The sequence below is a fragment of the Aquila chrysaetos genome, chromosome 9, assembly GCF_900496995.4.
Source record: "Aquila chrysaetos chrysaetos chromosome 9, bAquChr1.4, whole genome shotgun sequence".
In the NCBI taxonomy this organism is placed as follows: Eukaryota; Metazoa; Chordata; class Aves; order Accipitriformes; family Accipitridae; genus Aquila; species Aquila chrysaetos.
In genome coordinates this window covers 13,055,711-13,082,151 of record NC_044012.1, presented here as the reverse complement: position 1 = coordinate 13,082,151, position 26,441 = coordinate 13,055,711, and the positions used below count along the sequence as shown (strand labels likewise).

Sequence of the window (26,441 nt, the reverse complement as noted above, 5' to 3'; positions counted from 1 at the left end):
ATTAACCAGCTTCAGAGCAGATTTCTTTCATTGGGTATTTATTCCTATCAAATCTCATTTCTTCCCTGGAAAAGCACTTCTAATTTTAAAACGAAACAGGCGATGTAAAATACCTTATAACCGTCTGTAATAAGAGTTGCTTAAATTATGACTGGATGTGCCTAAACAGTCATTTTCTAGGCTCCCACTGATTTTGGTCAGGTCTTGAAAGAATGGCAATTTTTTCCCTAATGTTTTAAAAGTATTAACTTCCTTTCAAACATTCTTTAACCTTTAATGTTTTGTAACTTCATGAAAAGGTCACTTTGTTCAGAGTGGATGCATCTGCTCCATAATTGTTCTAATATCAGGCAGAGCTCCATCCTAAACACTAAATTCTTTTATGAGGATTTTTTTTCTTAATATACTATTGTTAAGGTTACCATGAGTAATAGTTTTAAAGGCAAAGAGCTATAGACCAAAGGATGCTCGCACTTTATTTAATTTCACCAGCTTCAGATGTTTAGAGCTATATTCAGCAGATGACATTAGCTGAGCTCTGAGAAGAATAACCTGAACGGTTTCACCTCTTCCCACTTGTGGGGGCCTGAGGTAGAACAGGAACAGAATGAATAGCTGAATTTATAGACCGAGCTGCATCACAAAATAGCACAAAATACCGATTAATACTGCTTTGAACCAGCAGCAAGTTTGAGCCGAGTACCTCAAAGGTACAAAGGGCTATGTCAGAAAGCTGAGACACGGATGGGTTAAGGCCCAAGAGCAGAGCAATGCTGGAGACCCAGAGACCATTGGACATTGGTGTCTCAAGACTCGGACTCGAAAAGCAATATGGTGGTAAAAACGTTACTAATCTAATTATATTTTAGACTACTTGCTGTGAAGGCAACAGAAGCTTTTCAGCACGTGTAAATCAATATTTATTATTAAGAGCAATAATATTTTGAATCTGCGTATTTAGCCAGTTTTGGTATAGAGAACCTATATTTGTTCCCATGTAAAAGATTAGGAGATGAATACGTTCATTGCCGCTCACGGGCTGAGAATGCCCCTCCAAGGGGCAGCTTGTGACCCCAGCTACATGGGCAAACATCACTTATTCACCACACTGTAGCTGCTTGGCAAGAAGAGTGGCGATACCTGACCGCGTATCGGAGATCAGAGCGAAAACCTTAAATTGATGCAATTAATACCTCTAAAACACAACAGGATTTTCTAATTCTTACACAATTCAAACATCCAGAGAATATGTTTAATTAAAACTTGGCTATACTTTTTAAAAAATATTTTCTAAAAAAACCAAAGAAATGAGCTAATTATATTGCTTAGTATTCTAATATGCTTTGCTTTTTTTTTTTTAATAACACACTTTTCTAGCCAGGCCAGTCTCTTGAGGACCAGTTCCTCATTTATAAGGAGGTCCCCAATGGGAATTAAAAAGAGGCTATTTTAAAAGAAGAAAATACATTCTGAAAGAGGAGCCATACAAAGATAACCCTGCATCACATATATCAGTATGGAGGCTAGAATATGTATTCCAACGATGCAAATCTTCCCCTGCAATAATTTGCTCGTTAGTGTTAACGAAAGCCCAGATACTGATGTCTATGTATTTGTTCTTGTATTTTTCATCACACTAATGCTTTTAACTAAAATTATTTTTTTTAAATTTGCTTTATTTAATGAATTTAAAGGTCAATCCTCTTCCTTTCCATATGCAAATCCCATTAATAGTAGAGGTTTGATATTAATGGAAGTTAATAGAGTAGATACCCCCTTCACGCAGAAACCCCACAAGAGAACAAAATAATCTCAAGATAATTTCAATAAATTTGTTGCTTCTTTCTCCCCTTTGAGTAACCAAATATCAGGGCAACAGTACCTTGGCAATAGGAGCGACAGCCAGAGGAGGGATGAGACGTGGAAGGGCACACAGGGCCTCCTCAGCTTCCAAACATGGGCCCCCCCGGGGAAAGGACGCAGCCCTGCAGCAGCCAGAGCCCACTGCTGCATCCTCCTCCTCTTCCTCCCCAGCCGCTCACGCCTCCAGGGGCCGGACAGGGTGCAAGGTGCCATCACCAAGACACCTCTCCCCATCCTCCTAAAGAGGGAAGAGGCAACTTCTGCTCCCTTCAGAGGCCGATAGTCTCCACCTGGGAGACCACAGCAGCTACTCAGAGAAGAACAGGAGCTGCTGGAGTTGATAAAGGAGTAAATGAAGTTACTGCCTCTGCCCGTTTCTGCCAGTTTTGGAGTTGTTAACTGTTTTGTCACTGTCTTTCTATCTATATTTGCCGTAGCAGGACTCGCCGAGGTTTTGGTAGTTTTTTTTTTTTTTTCGACTGCAGCTGTTGGTGTTAAAATAACACCACTTATATGCCTGTGGAGGGGGAGGTGGGGAAGGAGGAACGAACTCATTGCTTTCATCTGCAGTCCCTGCAGGAAAACGCTCCCTGTGCTAATGAGCGAGGAACAACCCTGTCCAGCCTAACTTCTGCAATAAAACTCTCTGTCTGAAGTGTTGTTCAAGCAGATGAATCCGGATACCAAACAGCAAAGCGTCGTTAGCCCAGAGCAGCTTCTTCCTTGGTGAGGAATAAAGAATACCTCATGCAGGCCCTGGCAAGGCCAGCCCAAGCACGGCTCCTGCAGATCGGCCTCTATTTCATTAAGGGCAAGCCGAAGTAATGAGATTAAAAGAAGTGGAGAAAGAGATGAGTCAGGGACTACAGAGTGGTGTTAATTTACATCTTATCCAAGGGCACTAACCCGCTCCCTCTGAGCACCAGGGAATCTTGCAAGGAAACCCATCTTCATTGCGGCCTCCCTCTTAGTTGTTGCTCCTGAGCCAAAAAAGTTTTCCCAAATACCTTTTCTCACCCTGCACTTAGCAGGTGACATTAGTATACTACACTCCCAAACAGTGCAAGGCCTTTCACAAACACATTTTACGATAACTCAACGTCCCTCCCAAAACTCATAACGCCTTAGGTTTTTTAGGGAAACCTTTTTTCTTTCCTTAAATTGAATTGAATTTACTTTTCCACTGTTTATACCGAAGGGATTTTTTTTTTTTTTTTGTCATCTTAATTCCTGAACCTGGAAGCTGGTTTTATCCTTTGGAAAAGGTTGTGTGTAAAAACTATAAACTGTCCCTGGGAGCTGTGGCCAGACCCCTGCAATGCTCTTGGGCTGCCCGACCTCTCAGCTGCAGAGACAGGAGCAACAGCAAGGACCGGCAGTCCTGCGCCCCTAAAACGCACGGAGTTGCTGCTTCGATGGGTGGATGCGTTGAACAAATTCTCTTCGCTCTGCTCGGCTGGTGGGATGTTGGAAAGACTGTGGGCAGCGACAGTCCTTGTGATACACGCAGCGGCTTCCATCTCTCAGAGCTACAGTTTCTGGCTCTTTGCAGACTAAAGCAGATAGTATCGTGTCAGACCGTGGCTTACGTTAAGGTCACCTTTTCTTTCACAGCCTTGACGTGGCCATAGATTTGGCAAGGGAAGGGCTGGAGGGTAGGAAGCACGCACGCTGAGATAAAAGGCACCGCGTGTCTGAGGAAGCCAGGGCCCTATTCACAGGCCTGTAGTTTGGATTATAGGCTGATACACACTCGGAACTCCCATTGGCGTCTGTGCAAATAGGAAAGCATAGAATTAGGTCTGGTATTTGAAGTGCATGACAAAATAAGACTTAAGTGTGCTTATGTTTTGGGGAGGTGAGTGCTGGCTGCTACAAGCATTCTGTTTCCAGGCAAACAGCAAAACTCTGTAATTGTCCAGGTACGCCACAGGCTTGAAGAGTTTGCATTTTTACAAAACACTAGGTATAAATTACTTCCACAAACAGGAGCCTGGACTCAATGGAACAACGCAGGTGTCTGTTATAGCAAATCTGGTGTTCCCGGATTCAAATCTGCTACAGGCATTCTGGATTTTAATTAATATATTGTTTCATATGTATGAGTATTTCATGGTTTTTTTTTGTTTTCACACACTGCATTTTTACTTTAAAACAAAGCGTATTCTCTGCATTAGTCTCCAAAGCAATTGAATAAATATCACAGCCTTTATAGATCTGGTAGCCTTTCCAGTGAACAACACAGCAGTCATGCTTCACAGAAAAGGGATAACATCCTAGAGAGCGGCTGATAAGAGCAACAATTTACAAAGCAAGAGATCTGTTATGCAGTGAAAGCTTTATTACCATGACTTGATGTTACATCTACAACACATAAGGGTTAATCATTGCAGCAGTTTGCAGCTGGTTTGCGCTCTCAGGGGAGTCATAGCAATAGACTTCTGCGTGTAAGACAAGGTCAGCGTTGCTCTCCCGGGGTCAGCAGGCCACGTGATAACACAGCTCCGAAACTTCGGCTCCGAGGAGACACAGGTGCCAAACCCATTTTGTGGTCTCTTGTAGAGCGCTTCTTGTGGTTTTTATTCTCCTCAGTAAGAACACATACACAGCTCTGTGGTATATAACTGGCTGGCGAGTTTTCAGAGCTAGCCATCAGTGTGAGTTTTCTGCGGCAGCAGCGGGTTCGTGAGTTTCCCGGGTACATGTAACATTTCACGGGAGACTTATTCTTAGTGGACTGAGAAAACAGAGCGGTCCACGCTGAGTTTAAGGGCCAACTCCTGCGTAATTTGTTCAGTCTCGTGGTATAAAATGCTCACATGAGTAAAGTGAGCAGAATTGGACTTTAACATTTTATTAATATTTATCTTCTACTGCTACAGGACACAACAATAATCAAATAAGAAAAACTTTAATCCTCAAATGCAGCTTTAATCTTCAAATTGGTTAGCTTATCAGAGCGGTTACATTTATTTTCAAAGACAGGCTGCTCGGAATGATCAGCTGAAATAGAAACCTATAAGTGAAAGGATGTAAGTTTATTGGGCAGTGTTGTCTATATTTATAGTTTCTGCTCAACCCATATTTCTGCTTTTATATGCATGTGTCAAAAATTAATATACGGCAAACTTCACCAACAGTTTTAAGAGATCCTAAAATATAATAAAATCAATAAATGATGTTCTGGCATAAATGTTTCTGTAGCTGAGGGTGGTCAGGTTCAAAGGGCAACATCTGACCATTTCTCTTTCCCACCCTGCTGCAGAGTAAGACCCTCCCCTCAACTTCAAATCACTGGGGAGAGGGTAATTTAAGCTATACTTGATGTACCCTATACATCACTGTCTTCAGGACCAGGTTTAAAATTAAACTCTGATGTACAAAGTTAAACAAAAATGAGATAAAAATTGGCAGGGGTTGAAGAGGGTCAAAGTAGTCAAAACACAAGGTAGACTATTGCTTCTTTTGATTTATGTTATTCTGTGCACTAAAAAAAATAAAATTATAGCTCTCGTGGAGACTTTTTTCATTGAGAATAACGCATTCCTAATTTGTTTTCTATAGACTTACAGGGCATTTGCTCTGGGAGATGGAAGCATTTATTTATTTATTTATTTATTTATTTAGGCAGGGGCAGAATATCACCAACTGTTGGCAGAATATTCAAATTATCATTAGATGCAACCTTTGTCACTCAACAGCAAGTGAAAGAGAATAGTATTTCACCTTCTGTTAGTGGTTATCTTACAACGCACACATCTATAACCTTAGACGCGTATAGAGTTTTGCTTTCAGGCAGCTCTTTTAAACACAAACAATGTGCTATAGTTACATTTGGTAGCAGAAAGAAAGAGTTCAGTGAATGTTTCCTTTTACATGTTATACATGCACATAATGCAGTTACCCTCCAGAAATTCAGTACAGGAAAGATGCCAAACAGCAGATTCTTTTGAAACCAATTCAAGAAAATCTTTGCAGGAAGTTTGGGGGTTTTTTTATGATGTAGTCAACTTTTCCACATATTGCCATTTACATGGTTAGTGTGTGGACTGCAGGAAAAATAATTTGGAATCGTAATCTTTATTTTCTATAATAAGATAATGAAATCAACGACTATCCACTGGAATCAAATGAATTTCTCTGTGCTACTCCAGTGGGAGGAATAAAAGGGTTCTACTGGCTAAACTGCCAGGCTAATGGGAAAATGAAGAAAAATCCAGTCCTTGGATGGCTAGCAAATAAAAAATGCTTATTTTAAACATAATGATGGACATACAAAGATCTTGAAATCTTTTAAAAACTGATTAAGCAAGCTTTTTCCAAAGGTTTTTAATTTTTGTATGAGAAAGTCCTATTGACTTCATATGGATTACAGCCGGCTGAAGTTGGGCGTGTTCTTGGGCTGTATGAGGGCATCAGCAAAGGCATCTAAACTCTGAAAAGGTCTGAACTTGATTTTAAATCTAACAGGACAAAAACTTATTCTATCCAGACAACTATAAAAAAAAAAAAAGTTCTTATAGCCCTGTTTCATTAATATTGACAATGATGATTCTTTGTTGTTAACTTAGTGAGGACCTGCTGCCATTTTAATATGTAGATTTTAGTCCTTCACCAAAAGTCTGAGTGATGCATTGTGTAAAATGCACCTTATATGTGTGATTTTACAGGATTGACCTGCATATACGCCTTTAATATACGTAATTTGGCAAACAATTTCTGTAGTAATTAATAAATGCAATTCTTCACAAACACCTGGTTGGAAAGCTGGAAGTGCAGTAGGTATACAAACAGCAGATTGTTTTAACAGATACAGCAAGCAAAGATAAGGATCAAATGTTATAATGGGTCCACTACTTGTGATCTAGTGTGCCAAACCCTCTGGATCTAACAGCTGGGCAATATTTTTTGTACCACTGATTAAGACTTTTTCAAATTATTTTTCTTTAGAAACCTTTTGGGGTCACATAGAAGACTACTCATGCACTCTGTAACTATGGCAGATCACATGTAACAAAGAGCAGAGCAAAGAGCTAGTTGTTTAGGAAATTAGGATCCAGAATTTTCCTACGTCCATTACACTTTGGGAATTAGGAGAACCATGAATTAAGGAGATAGTCACAAAGGTCACAAGGAATTGTTGCAGTATTCACAAAAGACGTAAACGCTATGAGAGCCATAGGATCTTAGAACGAAGGTTCAGAGAGAATACAGGAGCCACTCTGAGGCTAGTAGCTGCTCAGAAATCAGGTAAAGAACAAAAAGATATGAACAATTTTAAAGAGAGAGAGAATATCAGCTGTTAGAAACCCATGTAACCCTTTAAAATCATGTGCTTAGCATGAGTGATGTCTTTTGCTGATTTATCCGTGTGGCAATTAGGAGTTCTTCCTTAGGAGGGGTGCGTGGCATGGAAAATGAAGTGATTGATTCCTTCTTGCACCAAGTAGCTGATTACGGGTAACTGATTCGTTTTACAGATGTTATAACTAAGTGCGCTACTGTACACAATCATCCAAGACTAAGCTGCATCAAGGGTGCCTAAGCGTGCTTGCTCAGTAAGGGCCTAATTCAGAGCTCATCACAACGGAAAGATTTCCACTGACTGCGCAGGGTTCTGGATTAGGCCTTTTCCATCTGCCTGACTGGACGAGAGGTTTCCGTTTGAGTGCGGCTGTGGGATGCACCTTTCTCCACTGTCTTACGCTGTCCATTTTTAGTGCGCAGTATTCTTCTAGAGTGAAATTTACCCATCAACATGTCCAAATTCTCTGAGCTATTTATTAAGGACATTTCTGCAGTCCCTGTTTTTACCAAGGAAAGCCGTCTTACCAGAACTTTCTTCTGAGTGTGTTCAGATTTACGTTACCTTGCTCAAGCGCTTGCAAAGGTGCCGTGCTGCGAGCAACGGTAAAGAACCGAGTCTATAATTTAATACCGCCCCCCCCAAGTAATTAGTATTCGCTCAATGAAATTCAGGGTTTGCAGAGGTCCAGTCAAAGGCCTAAGCACCATTTAAGTCCAGCTTATTCCTCAAGGCACCTCTGAACTGAATTGGGCCCCATTTTATTAAATTATAATAGAAAGACTGCCATGTCAAGTATACTGATGCTGAAAGACCCAACCTCACAAGACCTCACACAGATAAGTAATCATCACTTATGCTAATAGCACATTTGACTTCCGTGGGATGACACATGAGGATGGACTACTCACTTGACTAAGATTAGTAAGAACAGGCATGTTACACAGAACAAATGACTTATAAATACCCAGCTGCAGCAAAGTGCTGACTCCCATCAGTGAGTGTTGTGAGGGTGAATGAAGGGCAGGATATGATCTTTAGAAACCTCACTGAATACTATTATTGAATTGGTGACAGTTTTGCAGATTTCTAACCTATAATAAACCTCAGCTTTGCCTCCTCAGTGAGACGCTTCTCTCCAGTTTTTCAGTTCCGCTTTCCTTTTCTTGTGCCATAATCCAACAATCCATTTTTATAATTTTTTTTTACTCTTTCTTCTTTAATGTTTGCAAATGAATTTTGTGTTTTTGAAAGGTATTTAAGCAACAGCCACAAAGCCACAAGTGCTCCTATTTAACTGCAGAGCAGACTACTTGGTAGCATCTCTACATTGCCCTGCCAATGTTCCTCCCCTCTGCTCTGCTGGGATCGGTGCAGTCTCTATGCTCATTGAGTCTTCGGCTCCTCCTTTCAAAGCTGACAATAAGGGCATCATACAGGGTATGCCATTCCTGCGATTTTGTCTGATAAAATGCCTAACTGTTAGGCCTCTGTTTAATAAACCTTTATTTCATACAGGTCACAGAAACAATCAATCAGATTTTGGCCTTTATGCTCTATAATGCCTTTGAACCAGCACTCTAGAAAGGGAAAAATCTTTATGTCTAGCCTGACTCAGTTTCACTTATTTGTTCTTGAATTCCTTGTGGTCCGGTTTTTGTTCCCTATCTTGTTTCCACTAATTTAAAAAGTATTTTACTGCAAATAAGTAGAGTTGCCCTCCCTTGTTTTCCTATCCTGATCAGACTTTTAAAACTGATTTTTTTTTTTTTTCTTTTACCACTGGCTGGCGAAGCTTTATCTTAAAGTAACGTAGTAGTGACCACTGATGACCGGCTTCATGGGATTTTATGAATCCAGAATTAATTTGTTCCTGAGACCTGAAGAAACCATGAATGGTGAAAAATGTTCCTGGTACATGCATAATAACTGGTATAAATATTGTATCCAACACCAAAATCCCAAATCCTATAACCTATTTACAAAGGGACCCTTAAATCCAGTTTTGTTTCATCTGTATTGTAGAGAACTGTATAAACATCACAAGGTCAAAGACCATAAGTATTATAGCGTTGGTAGTATTCTTAAATGAGTATTTTCCCGTTTCTTGGGGGATTCTAGCTCAGCTGTAATGATTGCTCTGTGTGTGTGTGTGTGTGTGTGTGTGCGCACACCTGTGTGTTTTGCCAATCACACAAGTGAAATAAAAATGCCCTAATTTCTTCAACTTTGCTTTCATTGCACTGTAAAGCACTAAAAGCAGAAACGGTTTCCTGAAGAACTCCTCCATAGCAAGTCCTTGAACAAGATGACTGTTTCTAATAAGCAACAGCTGTCGTTGTGGTTTTACTAGTCAAATGATTCATGTCTTTTGCTCAGAAATGATAAGTGGAACAAATGTTTACTTAGATATGTAACAGAGGAACAATTGAAAAATAGTAGACTGTCAAATAGAAATATTTTCCTGTTATCTGATCCTTGACAATTAGTCTGAACTGGGTTTTAGTCAAAAGGCAATGTTATAGTGGTGCAGTTAGAATGGTAAAGAGTTTAGCTCACAGAGTTCTGCAGACGAAATTCAGCAGGCTGGTTTGCAAACGTCAGCAGTAGCCCAGCAGATTTGAGGGGGACACAAGCACCTCTGTGCAAACTGCTACCCTCACCCTCATTCCTGGCAGTCTGCCCTCCCACCTTTAGTCATCTTTGAAAGGAAGACAGTGAACTTACCATTTCCACTTGTTTCTGCTATGTCTTCAGGGAATACCAAAGTGCTTCTCTGCCGCTTGGTCTTGAGTGAATACCCTCTGTCGGCTCCTGAGCAGGATTTTACAGGGTCTTCTGGGAGGAGCAAATTAAATGAGGAAAAGTATTCTAACGCAGGAGATTCCAGGCTCTGTTCAAGGACAAAAAGATTACATTACCCTTCAGATGTTGGGAAGGAGAACCTAGCAGACCCTTGATGTATCTCTGCTGAGCCTGGAAGCTGCTGCAGTCAGAGAGATTTGACACCGCCGTGGCATCGCAGGGCCAGAGGCAAATTTTTGTTAAGTGCTAGAGGAAGTGGTAGACTAACTCGTAGGAGCCTAAGAAGGCAGCATCAAAACCCGCCGTCTTCTGCCTTTGAAGGGGGGGGCTGGGAGATGAACAAGCATGGAGAAGGCCGAGGGAGCCTTGGGACGCTCAGTGTGCAAACGATACCAGTGTACGTCTATAACTTATTTGAACTTACATGGCTGCTTGCCAGTACAACGGGGTTTAAGTCAGCCTTTATTTTGCACAGATTCTGGACTTTGTTGCTTTTTCAGAACTCTCTCTTCAGTATTGCTGTATGACACTGCACTGCGTTGTATGGAAAGATTGTCAGAGCTTCGGTTTCCCATCTGTAAAATGGGGGTAATATTTCCTTTCTCCCAGCCTTTATTTAGCTTACAAGGCTCCTGGGACTAGAATTCTTTTATTGCATGTTTCTGTATTGTCTCATACAACAAGACCCTGATCTCAGTTGAAGCCTGTAAGTATCCCTGAAATATAAATAGATAATAATAAAAAGATTATTTTGACACAAAATGGAATTTTATATTCTGGAGAGTGAAATAAACTATGTACTAAAGTCTACTAAAGTGTAACCATGAGATCAAATGATAAAATTCTTCTGGCAACACAGAGTTGACACAAATTTGTGAGATTAAACTGAACCAACTCAACGGAGGCTTGTTCTGGTGGTTTATTCATATAAAGTATATGAAAAAAGTAAGTGAGATGATCAAATTACCCTCACAGCATGGATTTTGACATGGATGTAGACTAACTGAGTCACCGGAGGACTGAGCAGGTGCGTTGTTCTAATTATACCCTCAGTCTTGTGAGGAAGGAGCAAACTTCCCGGTTGCTTCCCTGGTGGAGATAAGGTGTTATCAGCCATCAGCAAATGAGAGGGGAGAACAAGGACAAGGCACCTGATGGGAGAAAGAGGAGGAAAGGAGGAGGCGAAGAGAGCATATTCATAATGCTACTCATCTTTTAAAAATGTATACACATACCTACTCTGAGCCATTTGGATGCCACTTCTAGTACTCGTTTCTTGTGTCTCTGAGTAACCCTCCCTTATGGCGAGGCACACAAAATTCTTTTTTAACATTTTCTCTTTTATGGTCTTGTAGTGAGATATCAGGCTAAATATAACGATTTATTTGTTTATTAATTAATCAACAACAGGCACACTAGGAGTTACAATCCAAACAGTCCCCCACACAGGTTTTTATCACCATATACTATACCCCTAGGGAAATACACATCTTTTTTTCAGGAGCATAAATGGACATTTCTATAAATTGCAACTACTTGGGTGCATGTAATATGCAATATTATTCATCTTTGTATTCCAGGTGAATCCAGACTAGACTACCAGCCTCTAGGGGAGTCTGCTTCATATAATTATCAGTATTCAAAGAATGATTGTAGATGTTGTAGCTTAACAGCAGGTGAATGGTCCTTATCTGAATATTAAATAAAGTGCAACTGGATTTCTAGGTTATCTCTGGCTAAATGTTTGCAAAGTCATTAGTGAAAGCATGCAGCTATAATCCCAACCACTCTTCTTCTTACAAAGGATTTCCATTGTTGTTTTTAACTCCTTTACAGGATGAATTGTTCATCTCCCCTTCCTATACACACAATCTTGTCCCTTGGTTGGACTACCAGAAACATCAAGGAAGCTGCCTTGTAAGTAGTACCTACACTTTTTTTTTTTTTTTTTTTTTTTTAATCCTAAACAACAAAAGAAACCTAGGGAAGACTGACAAAGAGAAAGATTTATCATTTCCTCTAAGGACTATCAGAGCTTTGAGTGTTGAGAAAAGACTCTTTAGTAAACTGCTCCTTTGTCCTCCCAAGTTCTGGGAACTTTAGCTCTATATTCAGTTTCCTTATTGCATGATCTGAGAGAAGCTTTATGTGTTTATTTAGTAAAAACCTTTTATTACTGTTTTAAAATGGGGGATTTAATATACTTGAACACTGTTTTAGTAGCTGATAGTAGATGCTATGTGAATATAGGAGATAATAGTTACAAGAAAATTAATAGCAACAAAGAAAAAGAACAAAACCACCCCCTGCCGAGCAGAAGGGAGCAGACCAGAACCGGCATAGGAAAATTACTGGAGATAAAGGAAGAAGAATTACAGTGCGACTATATAACATAAGAATTTTGAGGCACGACTCGTGTTTCAGTCCTTAGATGTGAAGAGCGCAGTGATCCTGCTAGAGAGCCATTTTGAAGAGGAATTTTCAAGATGGACATACTCTACAACAAGGTAGCTGGGCTAGGACATCAGCCGCATCTTTTCCCAGGCACCACAAAAGCTTTACACCCACTAAGGCCTGGACCATCAGTGGCAAAGCATGTTCTCACAATAACTGCAAATATTTTATTTTAATTGAATATAAAAATAATTTAATATTAAATGGAATATTATTTTACTGAATATTAAAAAAAACAAACACAAAAACCCCCAAATGGAGCCATCACCACAGTAAGTCATACACTATTTATTTTTATGTGGATTTGAGCTGTAACACATGCTGAGTTTTCAGCATGACATAGGCTATCGTCTTTAGTTTTCAAGCACTATACCTCTCATTGCTGCTCTTTCAGGCTTCTGCAGACTCAGGCAGATATTACTACAGCTGTCTACAAGGCTTTCTGCTCATCTTTGCAGAAATGCAGACTATAAACATTTTTTTCAAAAAGGGAGGAGGGAAGAACGCTGAGCACAATTTTGTGTTTAGCTCTGACTTATCCAGGAAGCCATGCAGTCTCAGGGACTACGGAATACAAGGGACTGCTTCTACATGCCAAAGTCCCGTTTCTTTCAGTAGCAAGAAGAAGGGAGAGCTTTTTCTAGCACGTGAGCACTTCTGTGTATTTTTACTTAAAATTATGTAAGAACGTAAAGCTCATAAGTTTTGGAAGTGCACTGATTCACACTCTTTTCTGCCCAGAAATGGGCATTCTGTAGCTCTCTAACTTTTCTAGCTTTGTTCTTGGGACAGCTACAGTGGATGTTACTGTGGGCTCATTCTGGGCTTTGTACCTATGCTACAGTTGACAGCAATTTAGGAAACAGAGCCTAGAGGCATGGGTTTTTTTCCAGTCTCATATTCCTAATCATATTTAGATGAAAGTGAACTGCACAATAATTACAGTATCGGTTCTGGTATTCCTGTTTTCATAATGTTAAAAAGAAAAAAAAGAAACTGAATAAGCAGTGCTTTTTGCTTGTGTTTGTAGTTGTGATGATATTCTGTTAAAGGGAAGGGCTCTCGCACATTTAGGCAGGCGCTTTCAGTTACCGTTTGGGGCCTCCCTCCTCTAGGACCAGAATTACTCAATTTTGACGGGAACAAACTTCAGGAAGTTAACAACTGGCATTTTTACATGTATTTAAAAAAAAAAGTAAAAAGGTTCAGCCAAAACTGTTCTACACAGTTCAGAACCCAAATTTGCATTCTTGCTCAAGTGTAAGTCACCTGCAGTCACTGGGATTAGTTCCGACTTATCCTTAAACATGTCCATTTTCTAAAGATGCTTTTTAGCAATACCTGACCTCATGTTATTTGTATTGATTTCTACTTTTATAATCTCTTGAAGCACTTACACACCTCCTGATTTAAAAATAAGCCCTTAAACAGGCCATCTGCACTTAGAAGCCAATGGCCAAATCCCAATCCATCTGAAGCTGGTGGAAATTTTGACATTTATTTCAATGGTGAAATCATAATTTGGTCGAAGTGTACAGTAAAGGGGAAGACGATTTGCTTAGGGAGTGATGAGGGTTGGCTTTGTCCCTGTCATCAACCACATGCTGGCTGATTTAAGAACGAAACTTGGACCTGCTCACAGAGGCAATCAATCATTAGACCGGATGCCCTTGTTCAGCTAGGCTAAGCAGTGGGGCAAACACAGGAATGTAATGGGAGAGCAAAAAAATAGTAAGTTTTAGAGAACCTGAAAATCTCTTATGTTTCTGCATCATATCCTCGAAAGACCTAAAGAGGCAGGAAGTTTATTCAGCATATGGCTCTTCTGTAGCTGATTGACTGAAGTTGGACGTCATGGTCTTTATTCGTAACTTTCACCAAATCCAGAGAGAGTACTTGCATGCAGGAGGGCTGAACAGACCAGCCAGAATACATGCTAGCTGTAATCTGAGGTTGACATATATGCTTTCCATCACAGATATGGACTCTTGACTGTGACCCTAGCAGGTGCTGCCAGGCACACAAGAGGACAGCTTTCTGAGACACAGTCAATAGCTTTACCTGAGCCGATTTTGTGCTTTTGGTCTCCTAAGCAGAACTGTGATTTGGCAGAGTTTTTAAATATGTACAGACTAAAACACCTCCAGCAATGTAGCCCTGGTTTCAAGCACTACGGTAAATGCCGTAGTACATATTTTATAATTGTATAATATTTATGTTAGGAATGTAGTTGTTTCTAAGTCTGTAGTACATATAGTCTGTCAAATTCCTGATGGAAGAAGATTGTGAAGATGCAACCTGTGCTCTGGCTGCTCGGTTCTGCTCCAGGAGTGAGAAGCAGTAACAACGCCTTTTCAGGTCCCCTTGCGCAGAGGTCCCGATCGGCACGGCCCTGGTCCTCTGCCATGCCCGCCCTGCCTCTCTGCCTGCCATCTGTGATGGAGGTTTGGGTGGGAAGTGCGGCGAGGGCGGACTGACTACGCTCTGCGTTCGCAAACCACCAGCCGGCCCAGCAGAGCCGCGGTCGATCCCTACAAACTGTAGCAATTTTCATAACACAATGGGGCGAGCCCTGAGCCAAAGCCCTGGACCACTGGTGCTCCCGTGACTGCTGTTGAGTACGTGCCCGGATGCTTACAGCCCTCAGCCTTTTCAATAAAGTCCGAAAGAGGCCCACAGCAGGTAAATTACTGTTAGCCGTAGAAACATTCCTATATAGGAGAGGGTGTGACTTAGGCAAATACCTACCCTATAAATCTGTTATGTGGCTTGGGAGAAAACCCAAAAAGCCACTTAAAAATTTGCTCCAAATTTGGCCACGGTATAGTTTTGTTAGTTCAAAGAAATGGAGCTAACTTTATTGTTATTTGTGTTTGGATCAAAGAAAATTATGAAAATAAACATTAGACAGGATGATAATCAACACTGGAAAAGAAATGTTTACTAAAGATTTTCTTCTGTGTTCTCTTACCAGCATTAATATTTTCTTTTTCTAAAGTTTTCTTGCTTCCTTCAAAGAGATTGATTTCAGTAGAAAGAACAAACGTATGCAAATAAACTGAATGATGTTATACCCCCTGCCCCTATCCCCCCAAACTGCATCAGATAATTCCATATTGTTAGTCTGCATTACATTTTTATCAGTTTTTTGTCTTAATCAGATATGAAGCTCTTGCAGTACATCTCTAGAACTGGGCTGTGACCCTGATGTGACTCTACAGCACAGAAGCAGCCTTAACCCTGCTGTAATCTAATAGTTCAAATTTAACGGATTTGTTTTTTCAGTGGAAATAATGGCTTCCTGTCACAAAACAGAGCCACAGATTACATATCTGATAAATGGCTTTGGCGTGATTTTTTCATGTAACGCACAATTAACAGTGCTTTTCCTAAGATTCATGGTTTAAGGAATTGGTGAAAGTATTAATAAGTTTATTACTATGCATTTTCTTAAAAAAAAATTCTACATTTCTGCTAGTGCTTTGAAAACAAATAACACTTTGCTTAGAAAGAGCTCACCTATGCTTTCCAGTGTTAATTTAGCCTCAAAACACTATCCTGAAATTGTTACCACTGAGTGCTGATATATTTTTTCATGAGGCATATAATTATAATTGATGACCCAAAATGTAGATAGGGTAATTTTGATTTTATAAGCTACCACCCATACAGATACTGAAAATTTCCACATTATAGCTATAATTGTTTTTTTGTCATGCCATAATCCCCTAAACATTATCAACTAATTAATAGCTGAACAATACATAAGGAGATACAGTTCTTCTACGGCTAGTATTACATATTTTGAAGGAGTTCATTATCTGTATTTTGGTTTTGAAATCACGGTTCAGAATTGCTCACGCTGCCTTCGTTGGTTATCTTCAGCCCACCCAACCACCAGCCTTACACTGCTGCGTGTTGCTAACTCCTGGCATTTACAATGAGGTAATCATCACCTTGTAGTTCATTGGTGTGAATGCTGGTCAGATGGCCTGTATTTTATTAACAGAAATAGGGTCACAAGTCAAATACATGCTTGGGGTCAGTGAGCAAATACAAAAGAAGATCAGAGGAACAAAAAAATGTGACTGGAGGGGTAAAATCCCACTGGGGGTTAATCGAGCAGAAATGTATCAAAGAATGTAAACTACCCTTCTTTTGTTATTCATCGTACAGGACGTGGTTCCTATGTCCTGCTGATTCCAGTTAGATAGAGCATCATCTCCAGAATGCTATCTTTTCACGATCGATTTGTACAGAACCTTACGGAGGCACTTCCAATAATACTACTACTTACTGCTGTTACTACTGCTACTACTACTAAAACAAGAACAACAACAATAAGAATTAAAACCACCTAGCACAAATATATAAATTTCAAATACTTGCTTCACCTAATATTGTACTGTGCAAAGACTGCCTATAAAAAATGAAAGAAAAATAGCATTCAATGTCACTTTTCTGGGATTCTCTTCTGCCTTCAAGACGAAAAGACTGGACCAAGAATTAACTTCACAATTATGCTGATTTAGCTCCCACTTGCAAAGCAAATGAATTAATAAGGATATTTCTGAAGAGATGGTATTGTATTGCATTGCTATAGTTTTAGTTTTTCTAAGACAGACTGTCCTTTCAAAAGACAGAACAACAAAAAAGGAGCTAGCGTCCCTGATCGGCATGGTAAGTACTGGACTTGATAGGGCCCAAATGGCAGCAGTCAAGAAAAATCATAGAGTACTTACCAAGCAGCAGCTGATTTTCTCTTCCAACACATGACCATCTCTCTTTCTATGACAAGAAGCAAAATATTCTGCCTTATTTGAACTACGCACATTTGTTTAATTCTTTAAAATCCCAGCAGTAAAAAGATTCCCTTTTCATCAATTTCCATTTATTATGCTTGTAGCTACGTATTGTAATATGAATCCTTCTATCCATGTATACTGCACATCTATAGATTTTAGGTTTTCACACATCACATGAAAAGCATATTTCAAAACTATTGCATTATCATGTGCCAGAATAGTATTGCTATGGGAATGCAGACACATTATCAAAAGCACAGTATAAAGCAAGGAAGTCAGAGTCAGGAAGGAAGGAATCCCTAGTTCTATGACTACGTGCCACTGACTTACTGTGCAAAGTTCATAAAGTCTCTTAATCTTATTTTGGCATACTTTATATATAAAAGAAGCAATATGTCCTTCTGCAAGGCTGAAATAAATGTTAAATGGTCCAATCATGCCCTTCGAGAGCAAAATTGGGATTTCTGTCACCAACGTCAAGATAAGCCAAACCAGGCTCAGAGATTGTAAATCGTTACATTCCAGAGAACGACACTACATAGTTGAAAATTTCATGGCCAGATACAAGCTGTGGTAGACTACTGAAGGATTAATGTGAAACAAAATACTGTAAATGCAAGTATTCCTTGAACTGAAAGAAAAGGCTTCCTTAATTACCTATCTAGCAATCTATATGTATTTACCCATACAATTTATTTTCACACATTATATACCTTCTTCAGGAATATATGTATTTGATCCTGCATCTTTTAGCAAAGTATATATCTAACTTGTATCTTGTTCCTTAAGTTTAAAACTAAGTATGCGCTTAAGTGTTTTGCTGGATCAGACTGCACAGCATTTTGGAGGACTGAACATTCATAGGGCCGCATGCAGGATTTTCCTCCTCTTTGAACAAAGGGTGCTATGACAGTGTGCACACGCTGTGTCCGACCTAAGATCAGCAGCCAAGTTGTGGACAGCTACATAAGGATTTTCTTTACAGAACTGAACTTAAAAATGGAAATGTCTATCTCCTCCAGCTATACTGGCAGACAGTATTTACCCAATGATCCAGATGTACAAGACCTTGTTATCAACTGTAGCTTTTACACAACTTGTAAGTTAGTGGGTTGGAAATCACACATTTTAGAAATATTTTCTGAAGGATATTATCGTATTTTCTGCCCTTACAAGTGTTTAATGTTGCATGTTCATTACATATTTTTAGCATTAATTTAAAAGGTTTTTAGAAAATACAAATTATCAGAGTGGATTTGGACATGCTTCTAAAATAATAATAGGTATTTAATACACCAAAAAGCCTATACAAAAAGTAAAAACTCATAACTACATTGACATGCAATTAATATATTTCTAAAAAGCCATGAGTTTCAAGTGTCTTTCCAAGGTTTACATTTCAGTCATTTGAGTCCTTTTTATGGAATACAGTCCACTAAAGCACAACATGCTGAAGTCTTTCTGCTAACTTATTGTAGAAGCACTACTTAGAAGAGTTAACTTTTCAATAATGTGGTCAAAACATTTTAAGAAATATCACTTTGTGAAATATAATTAATTACCTTTGCATCTGTGTTATGTGGAGGAGACATACTATATACTTTGGACAGCAGTGCTGAGATGTATTGGGGTTTGCATAATGCCAGCATGCCGTATTACTACTTAAAGGCTTGTGAATAAGAATTTTACTACAGTCACAACATATACATTGGGCTCTTCTGGTAAATTGATCACTCAAATAAAGAGAAAGGAATGGTTTTGATCTGCAAAGAAGATGGGCAAAAAGTAAGCCTGCTCATCTTAACTCCACATTAGGGAAAAAAATGAACTTTGATCTATCATATTGCAGAGCTGCTTGTATTTCAGTGGCAATTTATCAATTCTTTAATAGTCAAAGCTCCCAAGTAGTAAAAGCTTCTTAGACTTCTTAATCTAATAGCCATTATTTTAAATTTTTATTCTGTATGACTTACTGTTCAGAAGCAAGAAAGCAACATAATTTCTTAAGAATTCTCTCTTTTATAAGAACCGATGAAATGGAGTCCAAGACTACTAATTTTGTTCTTCCTCCTGCTGGTGTAAAGCCACTGCAGAATCCCACCGTAATATATCTTAACATTTCTTACCTAATCTAATAGAGAGCACTGTGCATCAGCAACAGGACTGTCTTAAGGTCAGGATACAGCAGCACGAGTCCTTCAGGGAGCACTTTCTCCTTTCGGGTTCGGAGCACTGTACATGCTTCTGCTGTCAGTACCATCACCCTGCCCACGGCTGGCACCGCTGGGCTGGAGGCATGGCTCTGCCTGCGGTGCCCCTTCCAGCCTCAGCTCGGGTGTCTTCCACCCTGCGGGGAGCAATTAGGAAGCTTTCTCTGTGCTCCAGCCACCACGACTGCTGCAATTTGTCTTTACAGGGGATATAGAAGGTCTCTCTGCTTCCTCCCCCAACATGAGATGGGTGGGAGAATCTATCCCAAGGTGATGGACCCAGCTCCATGGCGAGTCCCAATTTTTCTGGGTAAGGTGTGCCCTGTATTCCTAAGACAATGGAGACGTAAGGATATTCGGCACCCTGTGGGCCTGTCACAGAAGCGAAGCTGAAATAAGCTTAAGACTGGCTTGTTTTAAAAAGTTTATGTTGGGAAGTCCAACGCACGAGGAGGAGCATTTAAGACTGCAGATCTAAACCTGCATGTTGTTATTGCTAAACATTAAACCCTAAGGTCAGAATTCAGAATTCCCACAGTCAAGCACTCCGACTCAAAAATACATCAATGTATTTGCTAAATGGAAACCATACTCACATCACATCTTATCATAATGTCACAAAACGCATAAAATTACAAATCAGTTTTAAGGCAAAATACATGACAGCAAAATATAAGTACACAAAAACCACATTAAATATCAGTCTTCATTTGTCCCTACCGCTTCAGCTTACCTCTCAGTTCAAAACTACTCACTGCAGTGCACAGCTTGAGATAGTCTAAGATCCATTTTAGAGTGGACTGAAATATAAATGACAGTTCGCACTACACATGAACATAGACAACTGTATAAAATATTTAAATAAAGACAGAAAAGAACAGAGGAAACCAACAGAGCCTTTGGCAGACCCAGCCTTTGGGAATTTAGCAGCTTGAGATTCATTGCAAATTTCATCTTTAATGTTATTTTTAGTTCAATATTTTGTAGCACTCAGAAGTAAATCTTTGTGTGCTGTCTCTCCTCCTGCTTCTGCTGCTTCCTTTTCCGATCTTTTTTTTTTTTAAAGAAGCCTAATATATTTTCAATACAATTGATTTGTGACATGTTTTGTGATATTTGTTAAAGTTATCCTGTTTCTTCATACAATTCAGTGAAAACCATTACACCGTTGTTTCTTTTTAAGTGCTCAATATTGAATGCCATAACTGATATAAACGAGACCCCCCAATAGTCTCTGTTCCACCACACCTTGTGTTGCATTAAATTCTCTTACATTAATTTTGATTCTTGGGTTAGGGTCAAACTCTTTTTTTAACCTCTCACCGCTGCTCCAAATACTGCCACACACAGTGCATTTTCAGAGCGGTTTTGATTTTATCCTGGAATCTGTTCTTTGTCTCTGTGTAAAGCAATCTGACTAGAATGAAACAAAATAACAGAGAACTGGAAGATACTGCAAAGAGGTCATGTGGATAACTACCATTTGCAAGAAGATGGAAACACTGGTTCTGCCTCACATCATCTCTCTTACCCGCTCCTGCCCTGCGTGGGTTGAAATGTGGTAGATTGGGGAAAAGAAGACACCCTTCTGCGCCACTTTCTGCACACAGGAGTGGTCCGCCAGCTCCCTCAGGGCCACCTATCCTGTTGCTGTGCCGTACCAGCCGATACGGTTATTGGCTCCTTCTCCTCCTGGACAGAGACCAAAGAGGCCAAAAACCTGAAAGTGTAGGCATAAAAGCGGATTGCCACCGGTCAAAGCAGGGTGCAGAGTAGCAGCATGTCAACTGCCCCACAGCAAGCACCCATATACGTGCTTTCACTCAGCACCAAATGCAAGATAGCTTAGATGCAAGTGGAAAAGAAACAATAATATTTACATGGGGAGTTGACAGGTGAACGTGGCAATTACCAAAGTTTCTACCTAAAAGTACCCAAAGTTCACACCCTAGTCTACCCCGCTGTACATTGCTGTCTCTCCATGCTCAGGTGTCTTGTTCAAAGTCAAGTCCTAATTTTTTTAATTGACTTGCCAGGCCTTTCCCCTTCCTCCTCTTGCAAAGAACTCAATGAACATACTCTCCCATTACTATACTTATGATTTAACGGTTGTGCCACAGATCATGGCATTACAAATCGACTATGTCACATCCCGTGGAACTGACAATAGCACTGTGATGTGACATGAGAAGGGAACCATACAGGAAATATAAAATAAGACTAAGGCTACTTATCTGTGCAGTATGAACACCAAAAAACTACCTTTGCTTTAATTAATTCTAATTTCATCAGGCTGCAGTTGGAGTTGGGACCTTTTCCTTTTTTCATGGAAGGATTTGCAAGAGGAGGAGGAGCTTGCCTGATCATAAGGCTTTAAAATTGCAAGAGAGCTTTTTTATTTCAAAAGCCTTATTTCTAACATATAAAGCCATTATTCAACAGTTCCCACAAATGCAAGGACTAGGAGCCCCAATTAGATGACCAGGCATCAGTCTTAAAACAAACAAAAGAAGTACTTTATCCTCACAGTGCATAATGAAATTACGGAACTCATGGCCACAGGATGGTGCGGAGGTCAAAAGTGTAAATGGACCGTAAAAGGGATTACATGAAATCATGCAAACGACATCCATCACTAGCTACTAAACATGATGATCAAGATCCAGCCTCCAAATCAAAGTGTCTAAGATACCAATCTTCAGAGGACAGAAGCACACAGGGGAAGAAGGATTGCTCTGTATGGGCAATATATCAGAGTTCATAGACTTTTTTGCTAGGCGTTTGCTCCTTCTCACTCTCAGAGAGAAGACACTGGTCTACATGGACATTTTGTCTGACTCTTGATGGCAGCTATTGCATATGTTCTAAAGTTTTCAAAAATCCTAACTCATTTTGTTTGACACTGTATGTTTTAGAAATTTTTCAGTTTTAAATTCAAGATAATTAGAAAAAAAGCCTGTAAAGAGTTAAACAGAGGGCAAAAAGAAACAAAGGTACACAGAAAAGATGGAGACTCAGAGTTCAGAATATTTTCCATGACAGTCATGTTTTGCCATATAGTTGCGCTTCAGGATCTCATTTTGCACTAAAAAAAAAATTATTTCCATCCCATGGTTGCAAAAAAGGAAGTTAATAATACAGAAACGTAAGCAGTGTCCACCTTCCTAAGTCTGTTAAGAGACTGAAGCATACCTGACAGTTGAGAACTGCCTTGTAAATCTGAAATAGGTCCCTGTGGCCCCTGCAGTGCTGAAACCACTGCTCGCCATTGCTTTCACTGCATTGAATCATTTGGGCCTCTCCCTTTCTGTGTGAGTCAGGTTTTGAAAACTGAGCCTCCTCTAGCCTGTAGGATTCATAAACACCTGCCCCATTAACCCAGTTTCACTGTTTGTCTAATGACAACCACAAGTAACGACCTGACTCAAGTCATGTCGATATTCTGCCAAAAACTACCATTTTGCCCTCTTAGCCACCTCCTCCCACCCACCCATAGGTTATGGAACTGTGGGATGGTTGCCAGACAAATGCAATAAAAAGTAGGAAATGACATATACAAATAAAATTCACTTACCTAAAAGCCCTGTATGTCAGATCTCTTTGTGCTGCCTCCTCCCGCCCATCCACTCCTTCACTTCCAGCACTTGTTTCTCCTCTCTCTTAATTTCCTCTTCCTTTGCTGCCCTTTTTCTTCACATGTTCTATTTTCTGGTTTGTTTGGTTCAGGTTTTTTTTCCTTTTTTTATGCCCTAGTTTTTTTTCTTTGGCTGAAAATGAATAAATGAATGCTTTCATAATTTTTCCTTCCTTTAGAGCCAGTAAGGCATTATGGTGTCACGTTACCATTTTTGCTTCCTCTTCCCGGTTTTTCTGTTGCTACTTTTGTTGTTGTTTTCTACTTTTTTTCTGGCCTTCCTCCATAGCAATCACTCCCTCCTTGCAAGTACTCCCTCCTCAGTGACTTCATATGCTCCTTCTCTCTGCAGAGCTCCTGTTGTGTTCCAGTGCAGTCTGAAATGATCCAAATTTCCAGGTAGATTTGTTGGGCTTCTGAAGTTTTCACAGGGTGTAAAGGTCATCCTAAATATGAAAGGCAATACTGAGCACTTTTGGTGGAAAGTTTCTGGATGCACGAATATGGCTTCAGGGAGAAGCAGGGGCATGAAATGGAGCGGAGCAGAGTCTTACTCCAGTTGCTGGGGGAAATATCCCCTCTTGCTTAACTCTAAGCCACTTATTTCACTATTATTTCTTTGGCCTTCCAAATATCCTAAGCCATTGCCCATTGAGTGTAATTACAGGATCCATCCCTAAAATCTGGAATGCTTATCCTCGTGGACGTCCCTCCTGCCAAGAGTACACAATATTAGGAATAGCACTCTCTGTTTTAGCTTATAGTTGCTCACATTTTCCTGATACTTAAAACCACTCTGAAGAAATGTCAGTTGATCCAAGTAGCTAAGTGTGCTGCTCTAATTGCTGCATGACGTGATTGGACTGCACTTGCTGCGGGAGAGCTGTAAGGCTGTGCAGGCTGCACGCGAGGCTGGCCTGTGCTAAGCTGCGGTCCCTCACAGCTTCGCGGGGTCGTGCTTAAACGTACAGTCACTATACACACGCGTTCTTCGAGGTCTAAATACGCTATAAACCATTCAATGCATTTTAATTAATCCCTGTGCTTCTTCATTCCTGTTAGGCATAAGCACAGTCAAGACTTAAAGGAAAAAACAGTATTTGAGGTTTGTGAGATACGATGGTGAAAAGACGGAAGCAGCACTAGCTTTAGTATATATTTTCTGCGCTAAGAACTAAGAGAATGAGGGATTAGGTCTAAAGTAACATCCAGAGAGTGGGAAAGAGCCTGAGTAGCTGAGAATTTCATGCTGTAAATATTATCCTGGAAATAATTTTTTGTGTTTCTGTTCTTTACCTTTTTAACAGCACAATTACCCATGACAATATCATTTGAACAGGATTTCTTAAAAAAATGCACAAGCCACCTGAATGAAATACCATCCACAGTTCAAACAATAAAAAAGATTCCCATTTTGGGGGCTTCTCTCCATTTACATTAATTATCAGTTTTTCTGTGGAAGAATTGTACAATATGGGCTTTTCCTGCTCGTTCATAATAGGTCATTCATTAAAGAAAATACTGGGAAATTATTTTCTGTGTCAGTGGATACAGGATGCCATCTGGGAGCTGAAAAAATGAACAGAAATCAGACTGAAAAAAAAAAGATTAAAACCGTGAAATTAGTTGCGCTTATGGAAACCAGACAAATACTTTTAAAATTCCAGGCCCATCAGATAGGCTGCAATAATTGGCACATTGTCCATTTATAGGAGCGATGCACTTACTCACAGGAGTGGTCTGTGGCTTCCTCCATCAGGCCCTGGGTGATTCACTCTCCCCATTTCCCCTGGGTCTTCTCCCTGCTCTCCTGCTTCTCCAGAGCTGTCTGCACCCCCTCCGGCCCCGGGCTCACCAGCGCCGCATGGATGCTCTTTGCCATTTCCTCCCGCAGCTTTTCCCAGCTGTCTGCTTACTGGCAGTTCTCCATTCCTCTCATTTCTGTTTTCGGTTTTCTGCTGCCTTTATTCCAAGGTGCTTTCGACCAAACTCTATAACACAAGGCTGTTGCGATATATTAGTCGGTCTCCTCCCTGGGTGCAAAAACAACGGGTAGATCGGAAAACCTCTCTTGAAATGTGAGATCGTCTCCTCTGACTCCAGTTCTAGGGTAATCTGAAATTCAGTGTTCCTCTTTCTGGGGTAAGGTAGATGGGCTAAGTTAGAAAGGGGATGCCTACATTAGCAGATAAGGAAAGCACAACAATATAGCGATAAATATATTAAGATGAATATGGCCATATGCCAATTTTTTCCCCTCATAAATAAGACTCTTGTTTACCAAATGTTCAATTTTGGTTATGTCACTATAAAAATCAAGCAGCTGGTAATTCAGGCTTGATTAGCAGGTCTCCAGTTTTGATTAGTAAATTACTGTAGTAATCAAGGTTAATTCTCATTTCAGAGCTATGCCACGGATTTTATTTCTTCCAGAGAACTGGATCTACCACTCTGGAGAAGGAATATTTTAACAAATATCACAAAAATACCCAGAAATAGAAATCAAAAGCAGATCCAAAGGGTTTCCGAAATATGGGGAACCAGAGCAGCAGCGCTATTCAAACATGAAATGGTTAATTCCTAGGAATAAAATTCCAAGCTGCAATTTTACAGAAGATTTCCACATAATATATGCAGAGATTGCATTGCTAATTCCTTTTACCTAGTGTTTCTATTTCTATCTTTAAAAATTGTTTTCTTTGGATCTTCATCTTTCATTTTAAAAGAAAAAAAAAGTATACAGAGAGGCTTAAAAAGAAGCCCAAGAGACCATTATTAGTATAAAGATAAACAGTAGAATGGATTCTAACTGAGCCAGAAAACATCACTGTAGAATTTACATAAAATTTAGTTTTCAACCAAACATATTGCACATCCAGTTCCAGCTCATCTCATAATGAATATTCAAGCTTTTGAATGACCCACATGTCCCATAAGTGAGCAAGAGTCCCCAAAAGCCATCATTGCCGTAGAAAAGGCACAATATTAAAAAACACTGAGAATTCATTAGGGATCTTTTTTTCCATGAAACTTTTACTAAATCTTTAGCCTGAAAATCCTGCGATTATTTGAGCCATACAAGTCTGTTAGGGATTTGAGGCTGGATAACAAACTCTTATATGGTTTTTAATTAGGATAATATTATTATTTTTCTAGTCACAATTCTGGGTCAGATTCTGTGTATCTCTCTCGCATCACTTTTGCATAATTAGAGACTAAATTATCTAAAATAAATATGAAGTTTTGCTTTATCTACTCAGTACTGCATGCTTTTCTCAGATAGGAAAGAACAGGCAATTTTCAGATACACCATAGTATTCCGCTCAAAATATTTAGATAAATTTCTCACCAATAACACAGAAATA

The 26,441-nt window shown here is 39.8% G+C and overlaps 1 long non-coding RNA gene across 2 annotated transcripts; it reads right to left on the bottom strand.

Annotated features, from left to right (window-relative positions):
- Window positions 1–9,901: 9,901 nt before the first annotated feature.
- LOC115346000 lies at window positions 9,902–23,478 on the bottom strand. 2 transcript variants are annotated; one of them, XR_003924987.1, is made up of 3 exons: window positions 23,017–23,478; window positions 10,398–10,689; window positions 9,902–10,061 (listed from the first exon to the last, which is right to left on the bottom strand). It is a non-coding gene; the product is annotated as an uncharacterized LOC115346000 (long non-coding RNA). The 2 variants fall into 2 exon arrangements; XR_003924988.2 differs by lacking the exon at window positions 23,017–23,478 and adding an exon at window positions 10,941–11,412.
- Window positions 23,479–26,441: the final 2,963 nt, after the last annotated feature.